Source organism: Phyllostomus hastatus, unplaced genomic scaffold (genome assembly GCF_019186645.2).
Source record: "Phyllostomus hastatus isolate PE091 unplaced genomic scaffold, TTU_PhHast_1.1 phas_contig_34, whole genome shotgun sequence".
Taxonomy (NCBI): Eukaryota; Metazoa; Chordata; class Mammalia; order Chiroptera; family Phyllostomidae; genus Phyllostomus; species Phyllostomus hastatus.
In genome coordinates, this window is record NW_025333857.1 from 61,761,646 (window position 1) to 61,774,663 (window position 13,018).

At 46.3% G+C, this 13,018-nt stretch overlaps 1 protein-coding gene across 4 annotated transcripts in view; it reads right to left on the minus strand.

Annotated features, from left to right (window-relative positions):
• The window catches only part of TNC (tenascin C), a 97,311-nt gene extending 87,366 nt beyond the window's left edge, over positions 1–9,945 (minus strand). For 2 of the 4 annotated variants that reach the window (XM_045840663.1, XM_045840661.1), the window contains exon 1: positions 9,723–9,943. The gene's annotated coding sequence lies outside the window, so the exon portion shown is untranslated. Of the gene's footprint in view, positions 1–8,242; positions 8,359–9,722 lie in introns of those variants that run through there. The other 2 variants (XM_045840664.1, XM_045840662.1) reach the window with 2 other exon arrangements.
• Positions 9,946–13,018: the final 3,073 nt, after the last annotated feature.

The window sequence follows — 13,018 nt, forward strand, 5'->3', positions numbered from 1 at the left end:
TAGGAACATATTGAATGGACATAGGAACTGTGAATTTTCAGAACAGGACACAATGTCAGGTATTCCTCAAACTCTTTTGGTCACAGAACACTTTTTAAGGTGCATCTCATGAGAGTGCTGCTCCACAGGGTGCACTTTTGGGAACTGCCTGTTTAATGGAGTTTTATTACCAAGAACCATTTCAACAACTGGTAACAACAATGGTAATTCAACATTTATACTGAGTGCCAGTTTCTGTGCTGAGCAATGCACTTGCAGTACATTGTTTAATATGCATAATAACCTTAGAAAGTAGGTGCTGCTATTTTTCCTTTCATATGGATGAGAAAAATGAGACTTATTAGAGAAGTTAAGTAATTTGGCCAAGATCAGATAACAAGCAGACAGCAAGCTCTGGAACCCAGAACTTTCTAATGCTAGAGCCATACTTTTAGTCATTATCCAATCCTTCCTCTGGGCTGTTCATTTCTCCATGTCCTAAGATAGGGATATCTTTGTCTGCATTCCTTTCTTGAGCCCTTTCCTTCCTTCCACTAGTTGTAGACGGATCTGTCTTATAAAGTCCAGATTTTTCTATCTCTTGTGACTCAGCCTCAAATCCCCAGACAGGCCTCCTCTGTCCTTGGTACTGGTTTTTCCAACTCCCAAGCAGTTCTTGCTTTGATTCTGGGGGTCACCTCTGAAAGCAAAGACATTCCTTAAAGTTTGCATCCTGAGATGGTTTCCTGCCCCCAGACTGTGCTTGCTTCCTCCTGTCATGTATTGTGACCTCACTCTGCACAGTTGAGAGCTTGGAGGGCAACCTCAAGGTCTGGGCTTCCTGAACAAACTCTGGTGAGGAAGGGGAAGTCCAAATCTGGGAAACAGCAAGGACTGCTCTCTGTGGCTGCAAATTAATTTTATTCCAGTTGTACTCAATTACAAATAAAATGGATACAGAATTCTCATTCCAAGAACATCACTGGCAGGAGGCATTAACTTATGAGTGAAAAGGCAATTCCAGAATGACATAGTAATGTTAGAGAAATACATGGTGTGGGATGGGGTGACGGAAAAGGGTTATCTCACCTACCTGGAGAAGGTGAATTCTGAGCTGAATTTTAAAAGGTGATTGTGAGCAGGTGAAAAGCATAGGGAAATGCATTCTAGGAAAGAGGGAATAGCACTTGGGAATGGTGGGTTGGTATGGAGAGCATGAATTATATCTGAAGTACAGGTCTGTTTGGAGACCAGGAGCCAGATCATGGAAAATACTAAACACCAGGGTGAGAATTTGAATTTTTCCTGTGGCCGGAAGAGAACCATTTGAAAATCTTTAGGTTCAGGAGGAATGTGACATCTACAACCTATGGCTCATGGATGGGGGCCAGTGGGGAAACTGTTGCAGTGGTCCATCTGTGAGATGCCACAGCCTGAACAGGGTGATGATGGAGGGGATGAAGAAGCAGTGATTTAATTGTCAAGACAGAAGAGTCCAAAAGATTTGGTGTATGGCAAGTTAGTAAAAAATGTGGAAAGGGAGACGGAGTTAAAACTAGATTTCAGTCTTCATTGTATCTGCTAAGAGAGGAATAGGTTAGGGAGAAGGGCAAAGGATCAGTTTCAGTTTTGGTCACTTTGCATGTCATGCCTTTGAATGAAATACATTTATTTGAAGTCCTTGCCTTGGAAGATTGTGCCCTGGGGTGATATTCAAGAGGAATCATGGTTCCCTAATGAACTATAACATTTAATACAAAACACATGGCTTCCCTTTATAAATGGATGGGAAGATTAAGTAAGACACCGTCTTCCTTAGTGGCTGCCATATTATTGATTGCTTACAACAGAAGTGCAGGTGTGTTGGATGAATTTGACATTGATATGTTGACAGAAAACAGTGACATTGGAGTGTTGGGAGCAGTGGCAGGCAAACTCTGAGATGCTTCCCAATGATAAGCTTCCTGCTCTGCACATCCCATGTAATTATTTCTCCTTGAGCGTGGTATGGTCTAAGGTGATGGCATGTCACTTGCACTATTAGGCTACACAAGACTGTGCTGTCTGTCTTACTCGCAGGCCCTCTTGCTCTCTTGCTGGCTTTGACCAAGTGTCAATGGGGGAGAGTTCCATGTGGAAGGAAGTGAGGGTGGCCTTGGGCCCACAGCCAGCAAGGAACTGAGATGCTCAATCCGACAGCCCTGAAGGAACTGAATCCGGCCTGTAGGCACATGAGTGAGCTTGGAAGCAAATCATTCCCCACTTGAACCTTCAGATAAGACCTCAATCCTGGCCAGTCATTCCTGTGATTGTAGCCTCATGAGAGACCATGAGGTAGAGAGGCCATCTGAGCAGTGCTTGGAACCCTCACCTGTGGAAGCAGTAACACAATCAGTGTGTGTTGTCTGAAGCCACTGCATTTTGTGGTATTTTGTTATACAGTGGCGGATAGCTAATACAGAGGACTCCTCGGCTCGATATGTGTCAAAGCTATTCAAAGGATAAAACTCTGTTAATGTTTCCTTTTTAAACAATTTATTCACTCTGACACTTTTTATATTGTCTGTCTTCTAAGAGCAAGAGTCAAAACACCTAGGGCTCAGTCCTGACCCTGTTGCCAACTAGCAAGAAATCCGAGACTTTTCCTTTTCGTAAGTCTCAGTTTCACCATCCTTAAAATAAAGGGAGTTAAACTAGGCCACCAGTTTACAAAACTTTCTTTTTGTTGTTACAGAACTCTTTTATTAAATGGCATTTCATGAGGAAGCTCAGTGTATAACACAGATAAAAGTAGAGGTATTTTAGCTGAAATCAGGTCGAGCCTCCCCACCTCTCCACGGCAGCCCTGCAGTCACCTCCGAGGCACCTTTAAACGCAGGGGATGAGCCCCTGGCTTAGGGATTATTGATGAGCCCTTTTGGTTTCAATATTCTATGCATTTTAGGGGGATTTAAAAAAAAACAACAACCTACATGTAAGTTAGATCAGTGATTTTCATCCAGGGTGCTGGAATTTCTAAAACATGCAATACCTGACTATTTAGTCGGGGGCACTGACCTCTTCTCCTTCAGACTGTCAGATTAAAAAAATGACAACAGCCGACACAATAATAGCCATCAAGTGTGAGTGAATCAAAATTATACCTATTTTTTGTCAGATTGGCAAAAAATATATATATTTTTTGGTGTGCCACAGAATTTTAGTAATTCGTTCATGTGTGCCATGAGCTGAACAAGGCTGAAAACCGCTGAGTTAGACCACTGTTCTGTGACAGCTCTGTATCGAGCTATCTCTGTGTGACCATCCCACGGCCCAGGGGAAAAGTACCTCGGAGAGCAGGCCACTTCCCTCGGGGTCAGGGGAAGCACTGCAGGTGTATCTGCCCACCTGAGCTCCTGAGCGCCAGTCCAGGGGGCTCCCTTTGTCGCATCAAAGCTCCTCTTCCCTGGGTGGAAAGTCATAGCTTCCTGGTCTGGAAGCACCCACATGTGTCCGTGCTAATGCTGTTGCTGGGATTTTGTATCTTGGTGCCTACACTCTGGCTGGCAGGGAGTCCACTGTTGCTCTGGGCTCCCTTGTTTGCGCAGTGGTGCATTGCTTCTGCAGGGAGGCGACACGCGTCCATGCTGCACTGCACACCCAGCAGAGTTCCGCAGTGCTCAGCTGTGAGCCAGGATTTCCCTACGCTGCATTGGCAGGCTGAGATTTGAACAAAAATATACTGCCTTGCACTCAAACTCACTCTCCGCCATCTTTTTTTCTCACCACCAAGTATGGTTTTATCTCTGAACCCATCATGGGGGATGAAATTTGAGCTCCTATTCTTCCAAAGTGTCCCTTTACCTGAAGTCCACCGTAGGCAAGTCTTTTATTTGTGTTAAGTATTTGCTCTCAGTACCAAACTACCCTTTAATAATGTAAATATTTTTCTAGCAAGCCGCCTGCTGCCTCTAACCCCTTTTTCTCATCTAAAAAATGGGAATCATCCCTGAGTGCTGAGTGGCACAGTGAAAAAAAAAGCACAATTTGGGGAGTCGGGCCTGAGGAAGAACCCCAATCTACCACTTTCTACTTTGTGCAGGTGACAGCATTCCCAGGTCTCAGTTCACTTAGTGTAAGATAATACATAGTTGCTGGGAGAGCCTGGGAGTGAGGCACAGAAAAGTTACTTTATACATTTATAAATATATGAGTATCCTATGTTGTTAAAACTTATTTGGCACATGCGTCTGCTTCATAAATCATAGAACACAGTTACAAAGCAAAACGGTGCTGTGCTATTATTGCTCCATTTCCTCTGGGACAGGAGAGTGTTCTTCAACAATACCCTCCCCAGGGCCTGATACCTGCCAGCAGGTGGCTGGGCTCTGGGGATAAAGAGCTTCGGCAGACACAGTTCCTGCCTCTCTGATGTGCTTGACTTCAATGGCATCCACTCAGGTGGAGGGGGAGCCCATCATCTGTTCTGATGCAAGAAGGTCAGTAGGAAAAGCGGAGAAGTCTGCAGGAACCAGGAAAGGGGAGTGTAAGCCAGCCAGCAGGGCACGCAGCTTCACTAAGGCAGCACATGCTTATGTATGAGCCCCCGTGCTCTGGGTCTCAGGGTGGTAGACAGATGAATCGTGGATCAGGCTCCATTCTCCTCCAGCTCAGAGCTCAGAAGAGGAAACATATGACACTAGAAATCATACATTATTGAATTAGTTTTCACAGGAAGTGAAATCTGAAGGAGCAAGTTGCAGGTCGCAACGGTGGCGACCCTGTGGAAGAGAACGCTAGGGTCTGGAAGACAAGCCTTTGACTCCTCTTAGCTTTGCTGTGTCCAGCCCTCCCTGGTGTCAGAGGCTGAATAGAATTACGGTGCTGAACATGACTTGCTTACTGTACTAGTTATAAACACTTGCTTGGGATTTGGAACTGGCTCTGAGGTCAGGCTCCAGCCAGAACTATCTGTGTGTGGTGTTCGGGAAGCTACTTAAACTTTCACAGCCTCAGGTTCCCCGTGTTTAAATGGAGAGGGGTGATTATACTTGACAGAACAATGGTGGATGATTGAATGGCATAATGCCCGTAGATTACTCAATAAATATTAGCTGTTATGATCATCTCTGCTAGAAGAACTTTTTGGACTCATTCATGTAGAAGTTAGTAGCAGCTAACTCACCTCCTCCAGGGTAAGAGTTGATCAGTGGTTAATTCTGAAGCAAAGCAATCTACTCAGAACTTATGAAATATTTCTGGCTCTCGACACAGTGTTTGGAGAGGGTTAAAGGGCCAGCCAAAGCCATTTGAGTTACTATGGCTGCAAAATTAAGGACCTATGAATTTTAGGAAATTTCAAAAATTTGAACTAACTTGGCATGAAATAATTATCACTAACAAATAGACTAAAAATAGACATGGAAGGGATTTTCCATTTATAATCTACTTTCAACAGGAATATTTTCCTTTTATTCACTGCTGCAGGGCCAAAGGGAGTAATTAAGTGCTGAACTAGGTTGTTGCTAAAGTTAAGGAGAGGCTGGCAATATGAGATAAGGGAGAAAAGCCGGAAAATAATTTCTAGCCTTAATGGCATAACTGGAAAATGAAAGAAGTTTGGTCATGAAGGTTATAATCAGGTAGGAATACAGATTTTTCTCCTAGGTGAGGCCACTGCTGTTTTTGCCTTGGATGAAATTATTGCCTGGAGTTTGCGAGGGGTTATTCTCCTTGGAAAGGAGACATCATCTAATGTTTTCCATGTGTTGAAGGTGTTCATGTCATTCTAGCTGCAGATTAGATTCAAGGGGATTCCCTGTAATCTTCTCAAAGTGAGAAGTGGCTGAATCATAACCCTTATCTCTGAGGCTACAAGAGAATGTGAGTCTCAGAGCCTACAACCATTTCCTGCCGGCCCCAGGGTGCACTGCCCCAAGGCTGCACACCAGTTAGCCCCTTTAAAACCAGGTGGGCCGTTCCCCTGGCTTTCAGAGAGGGCACAGGGTACAGGAACAGCCCTGCTTCCTCAATCAGCTCCCACCTTTGGACATGGCAACATGGTGCCAACTTGTCTGTGATGAAAATCAGCAGTAATGACCTCATCGCCACCTCTCGTGTCATTCTTCTCTCTCCCGGGGCTGAAATTTGAACTTTTCTATTTCCAGGCAAGACAAGTGCCCTACCATGAGTTGCCCTTCCCTGAGTGAGCACCATGAAAAATGATATATGCCGGGCTATTCTGTAAAATCAATAGACAGCAATGCTGGTTGGGGGCTTCTCCACTGTCTCGGCCAATGACCGGGAGACAGACATTGTTGAAGGCTCTGTAAGAGGTAAGCCCCACCTGACTCCAGGAGACAGGTGGCATAGTGGAAAGAATGGGAGGGTTTTAGTCAGAAGCTCTGGGTTCAAAGCCAACTTTGCTCCTCACTTATGGAAAACCCTCAGATGAGTCACTTGACTTCCTTGAGCCTCATTTCTTTTTGGTCATAAAATGGAGCTAGTCATTCATCACTTATAGTGTTAGACTATGAATTATGAGAAACCATAGGCAAACCCTTCTATCACACATGCAATATGTGACCCTCATCATTAACTATTTTGATGTTGTACCATCACAAAGGGATTGCGTATTAAGAGTCAACTAAATGTGTGTTACCTACTTCGACTTTTCAAACTGACATGATTTCAGCATGGAGGGAGTTGTGTTTTAAGGGGGCAAGATTTTTTTCCCCATGAGGAAGCATGGCTGTGTGTCTATAGAAACCCAGGGGTAGGGGAGAGTAAGTGTGCTGAGTTCTTTGTGAGCATTAGAAAGGGTAGGATTAAGAGGGATGTGTTTTTTCATTCTGTCAGCTTGAATTCCCTTTCCAAATTCCATTCTGGTTATATGATCAGGCTACCGCTGTATTTATGGGTGGCCACAGTCTGGCTGGAGGGGCAGATTTAGTCAGAAAGGAAGTTCATTCCTTCTAAAGGTAGTTCAAGAAACAGCTGCATTCAGCAGGTACGTGCTGAAATATGCTTCTGATTTGGGGATCAAGGGGACATGGGTCTGAAAACTGGCTCCCTCCCTCTGAAACTCAGGAAGATTCACTCATTCTCTTTGCTTTTCAGGCTATGTCTTTGTCTAATAGGTATAGTCCATCTCCCAGAGACATGTGGCTATTTAGTGAGATTATATATGCAAAGGGCCTATATGTTAGAGAGTAGGGTTTTCATTGTTATCTTCATAATGATAACAACAGGGTTTGGCTATCGTTATCATTAAGTTAATTAAAACGATCGTCCTCCACTTAGCATTTTAAACTTCCCGCATATATTCTTGTCGACTGTACTGCTTGGGAAATTTCTCTGACCTCCATTACTGGTGGGGATTCAGAGGGGCATGGGTCCTCGTCAAATGCAGAATCGCACCCTAAATATGCACCACCTGGCTTCATGACGTTTAACAGTGTTTGGGGAGTTCAAGGCTCTATGGAGATGTTCCAGAGGCGGGGGGGCGGTGTGCAGGGAGTTTTTGATCTCCCACCCCCATTTCAACCCAATCAGCCCCATATTTACCTGTTGGGGTTTTGCCCTCAATTTCATTTAATGGATATTTTCACTGCTAAAAGGGTTTGGAAACCACCATCTTAGAACATTATTTGGTCTTGGACAAGTCCTAGTAAATTGATAAGCAATAACACCAAGAGAAGCCCCCAATTTATTGAGCTCTTACTATGTGCCAGGTACTGTGTCAACATTTTGCCATATATGATCTCATCTGAGCATCACAGAGCTATACAAGATTAAGATTGTCACTCTCTTAAGTGGATGACAAAGCTGGGGGCTAAAATATCAGTAACTTCTTAGGGGTTAGGGAGAGAGTGGGAAATAAGATAGGGAAACAAGGTTTTTCAAATGCAGCATAAAAAAAAACTTTAGCAACTGTTAAGTTTGGCAGCACCCCTTTAGATCTTTATCCAATTCAGGCTGTTTGAGAAAATCAGAGAACATTCATAGTGTGCACCCTCTTCTTCTCCCAAACACTGTCACCTTCCTGCAACTCACAGGGTCAACGCACACTCACTCACATCTACCGCACAGGGCTCGCACACACCCTGTGCCAGTGAACTTCCCGCAGGTTTCTCTAGCACTGAACGACCCTATCCCCTGTCCTGCGCTGGGCTTGTCCTATTGCAGGACGAGGCAAAAAGCCAGCTGGGCTGGGCAGCAGGTTGCAGTTCTAAAGCACATATGGAAAAGCACCATAAAAAGTGAGGGGGTGATCCACAAATACCTGGGAAAGAAGTATCCATTCTTCAAGCGGGGTGCTCAGTCCTGCCCTCCTTCTGGATGGAAAGCATTTCCAAAGAGGCCCCCCGCCCCCACCGGCAGCATTGTACATTACAGCTGACAGCTTTAGAATCCGCAGATGCCCAAGCTCAAAACCTCGTGCATTCTGGAATGAGAACCCGGCATTTACATCCAGCCCCAGGCAGCTCCCTTTTCTCCCAACCTGTGCCAACACAACCGCCTGCTTGCAACATCTAGCCGAGACTCTGACCTGCCAGCCTGGTGAGACACCTCAGGCCTGGCAAGGTAAAATAACAGGGTGGGGACAGGTGGGTGAGGATCGTACAAGCAATGATCGGAGGTTGGCTAAGTACCTCTTTTTGCTTCCAAGGCGATAGCAGTTTTTGGCAGTGCCAGCAATGATCCACACTTTCAGTTGTTGAGCAACCACTCATTTTCTCTTTATCAAGATAGCAGAAGTTACTGTGCCCATTTAGGAGAAGTGGAAACTGAGGCTCACGGAGGTTATGCATTTTCATCAGGGTCACAGGTTTGGTGGTGGTGGCAGCGGGGATATTAAAGGGTTTCCCAGCTTCAAAACCTGAACCCTTAACCCCCTACAACACCAATGAGGGAGAGGAACCCCTATGTTCCTTCCACAGCCAGTCAGGGGATTTAGAATTCCCATCCCCAGGAGAATTGGATTCTCAGGGCTTTCTGTGATGAGAGGTGAGGAGGGAGAGGTGATTCCCGAAAGATACGGGATCCTGCTGGCTCTAAGCTCTCCAGACATGTCCAGGTACCCAGTCCAAGGCTCAGCAGATCAGGAGGCGCCCACAGGGAGACCCCCAACCCTTCAGAACAGAGGCTGGTGTCCAGCACTTGGGCCTCACAGCCTGCAGTTGTTCACCTGAGCCTAGGAGTCACCCTGCGGCTCCTGTCCCCAGCCCTCCTCACTTTCTATGTCTGACCTCGGGGTGGGTGTTGTGAAATGAGGGGATAGACACAACACCGACACCTGTAAGGTGAGGGCTGTTTAGATGTAAACTTGTATTGTTGTCTCCGGGACAATCCTCTGTCAGTCTCCCCCATCCCACCACCCAGAGTGAGGCTCTGAGCACACTCCGCGCTGCAAACCCTACTTCCCTAACCCTCACAAAAAAGATTCACAGGTGAAATCAGCCAGGCAGGGGGGGAAGCGAATGTAGTTATTTTTCCTCTGAAGAGCAGCACAGATAAAAGCTTTTTTTTTGTTTTTATAAAAAAAGTTCCTTCTATGTGTAACTATTCATAGAACTAGAACAAACAGACAAAAGTCTACAAGACTGGAAGGGAGCAAAGAGAAAACAGTCCAGGTACACCCAGACCCTAGCGGCGCAGATAAAGTAAAAGTTTTGTGCTTATGAAAATGCAACCCATTTGGCAACAGGACGGTGAACAGTGTGTCATAATGATCTCTGGTGATCGAGGTGAAGCAGACTTACCTTTCCGGAGTTGGAAAAGACCTAGATCCTTGAATGAACCAGCTCCATGGAATCAGTACCTGGACGTGAGCAGCAGCCGCGGGACTCCCAGGTGCGCTGCGCCCCAGAGACAGGCCACCCCACGCTGTCTGTGCGCGGAGGAGGGGCCGTGTGTGTCTGCGCGGGAGAGCGTGGGACAGTAGGCAGGCTGTGGCCAGTGCAGCCAGCTTTGGCTGGCTTATATAGTGAGCTCCTTCCTCTGTAATGGGACGCCTCGCCTCCAGACATCCTTTCCCACTTTTTCAGTTGGCGAATTAAAGGAACAGCCCTCCCAGCGGAGGAGCAGGGTTAGCTCATGAAAGACGCTCTCACTGCCTGCTCCCTTCCAGGAAAAGAACCCATTTGCATACAATTTATGGCGAAAGTAGGAATTCCCGCTCCCCTCCCTCCTGCTCCCGACTCAGAACAGCTGTTAGCGATGTGTGATTTTTTTTTTTTTTTTTGCTTTGCTCCCCAAACGGATTTTCTAATTATGAGACAGAAGCCCAAGGAGGGAGAGGGAGCGGGATCAGGGGGGCTGGCTCTGCACCTCGGCAGCCTGGAAACGTGACCGGGGCTCGCCTGGGCTCTGGGCAGCAGCTGCTCAGTGGCACCTCTGAGAAAGCAAATGAGTTCCTGGAAAGAGGAGATAAAGCCTTTCAGAAGCCTGGGGAGTTTTGGGTTTCTCTGGGCCAGCAGACAGATAACCCGGGCTTAGTTCTCAGCAGGTGGGGGCAGTGTGGGGAGCACAGATTGGTCCCTCTCCTCTCCTGTGGGAGACAGCCATCCATGCCCAGCTGCCTGGAGACTGCTGTCTCCTAGCTCCCAGTGCCTGCGGGGAGCAGCTTTTTGACATTGTTTGTGCCCTGTGTCTGGTCCTGTCTTCTAAGTTGCATCTCCTGGGGGAAGTTCTCTGAGGCTTATTCTCAATGCTGAAAGGTGTCCACCACACTGGAAAAAAAAAGTAATGCTAGGCGAGGAAAAATTTCTCCTCACCCTGAGTTTTTCTGCCTGGTTTAAGAATTAAATTGACTCGAGTTGGGTTAACAGGAGAATATAACATTTAATTTTGTATGGATGGGGGTTTGAGTCTCACACGTGGTCAGGCCATGGGGAGTCTATGCCGTTCTGAACCAAGGAGAAGGGCTGGGAGTGGGGTTCCAAAAGGGAGGGAAGATGAAAATACAAGTATTTGCTGGGGCACACACAGACAATGGGACACAGAGAGCTTTGGTCTCCAAGCCCTGCCCCCATATTCTTCGCAGAAATCTCTGGTGACAGTATTCCTCCTGGACCAGGTCCTTTAAATTCTTTTAGGCAATTAAGGGGGAGGTTTAAAAACAGCCCTCCCAGAGTCTTTTGTTTCTGAAAAATAATCAGCCTAAAATATTCCTCATGCCACAGAGACATATTTTGGGTGGCAACATCCAGTTCCCCCCAGTAACAACTTAACCTCGGAGATGTAAGTTGCACATTTGCTGCCTGCTGTGGGCTGCTTTCAGGCTGTGAGTCACCCGTGAGTCTGGTGGTTAGCCTGCATGGAGTGTCCTCAGGGCACACACAGGCGTTTGAGGGAGTGGGGAAGAAGTGAGGACACAGCGCCCATGCTTGAGCTTGTCACAGCACATAGTAGTTTTGTGACAGTGGAGGGAAATGAGGCATCATGGGACTTGTAGCTGCCGTTGGGCCCTCCTTTTATAGGTCTATATTAGGTGCTGTACAAGGTGCCTTACTGACGCTGTCTTACGACATCCTCCCAACCACCATAGAGGGACACATGCTGTATGACCCTTTTCACAGACGAAGAAACTGAGGTTCAGAGAGTAATGTAACTCGGCTAAGAGAATGCCTCTGGGTAGCAGTCATATTGTAACACTGGGCTCCCTAATTTTTTTAAACATGTTATTTTTAGAGAGGGAGAAGGGGGAGAAAGGGAGGGAGGGAAACATCAACTGGTTGCCTCTTTCACACCCCTGACTGAGAACCAAACCTGTAACCCAGGCATGTGCCCTGCCCAGGAATCGAACCAGTGACCTTTTGGTTCATAGGCCAACGCTTAATCCCCTGAGACACACCAGCTAGGGCTGGACTCCCTAATTCCTATTGTTACGCATGAATACCCAGGAGCTCAGTAAGATGATATTTAAATGATGTTTTATGCCCCATTAGATTATAACACTGATTTATAAAAATCACTGCCATATTTGAATATGGAAGATGTTTCTTTGTTCCACAGAGCAAATTCAGAGATCCTTCAGTTAGCCACCTATTTTAAATACTGAATGATACCATCTCCACGCCTGTGATTTTTAGATGCTATGGACCTCAGTTTCCCCATCCGAAAAAACTGGGACACGATTACCCCTGTGGCGATGCTGGCGCTGGTATTCTAGGGCTCTCTGCTTACGTGACCATCCCAGACAGCAAAAAAGCCCATAAATAGTCATGTCATGAAAAGAGCTCATTTGAACTTTTGAACCATTTTGGCTAATTCAAATGCTATTTGTTTTGGAAGTTTTTAATTCTGTGTTTTAGCCAAAACATATTGCAGTAGCACAAGGCTGTGTTTCCAACCAGTAGAGAATGCCTGTCGGCTTTGCAGTGTCTAGCAAGTTGATCTCCTGGGTTCAGGAATAAAGTCCTGGAATAGTGGATACAGGTTCAAGATGGCGGCGGAATAGGTGGAAGCCACACTAACCTCTTCCCAGGACCAACTGGAATTACAACTAAATTATAGAAGAATCATCCTGAATAATCAATTGAAGACTAGCTGGAAAGAAGCGTTATAACTGAGGACCTACAGAAGAGGTGCGGGAGGGCTGCCTGGGTTCCCACAAAGGTGGCAGCTGAAGTCCCGGAGGGCTGTTTCAGTGACTGGGGAAGGGGGATCCCCCTGAGAAGTGTGGGCTCTAAACTCCAAGCGGGGCTCCCTAGCTTGGAGTACTGGAACTGGGAAAGGAACCCACGTAACATCTGGCAGTGAAAAGCAATGGGATTTCTGTCCACCAGGGAGAAATGGTTAGAGACACAGACACCTTCTTAAAGGGAAAATGCACAAAATTGCACTGATAGCCACTCCCCTGGGCTCTGGCGGAGGGAAGGCAGAGTGGCCCTGGAGGGAGGGTGGAGCCAGAGAACATTATGCTAAGTGAAGTAAGCCAGTCAGAGAAAGACAAATACTATATGATTTCACTCATAGGTGGAATCTAATGAACAAACTGAACTAACAAGCAAAATAGAGACAGACTCATAAATAGAGAGCAGGCTGACAGCTCTGG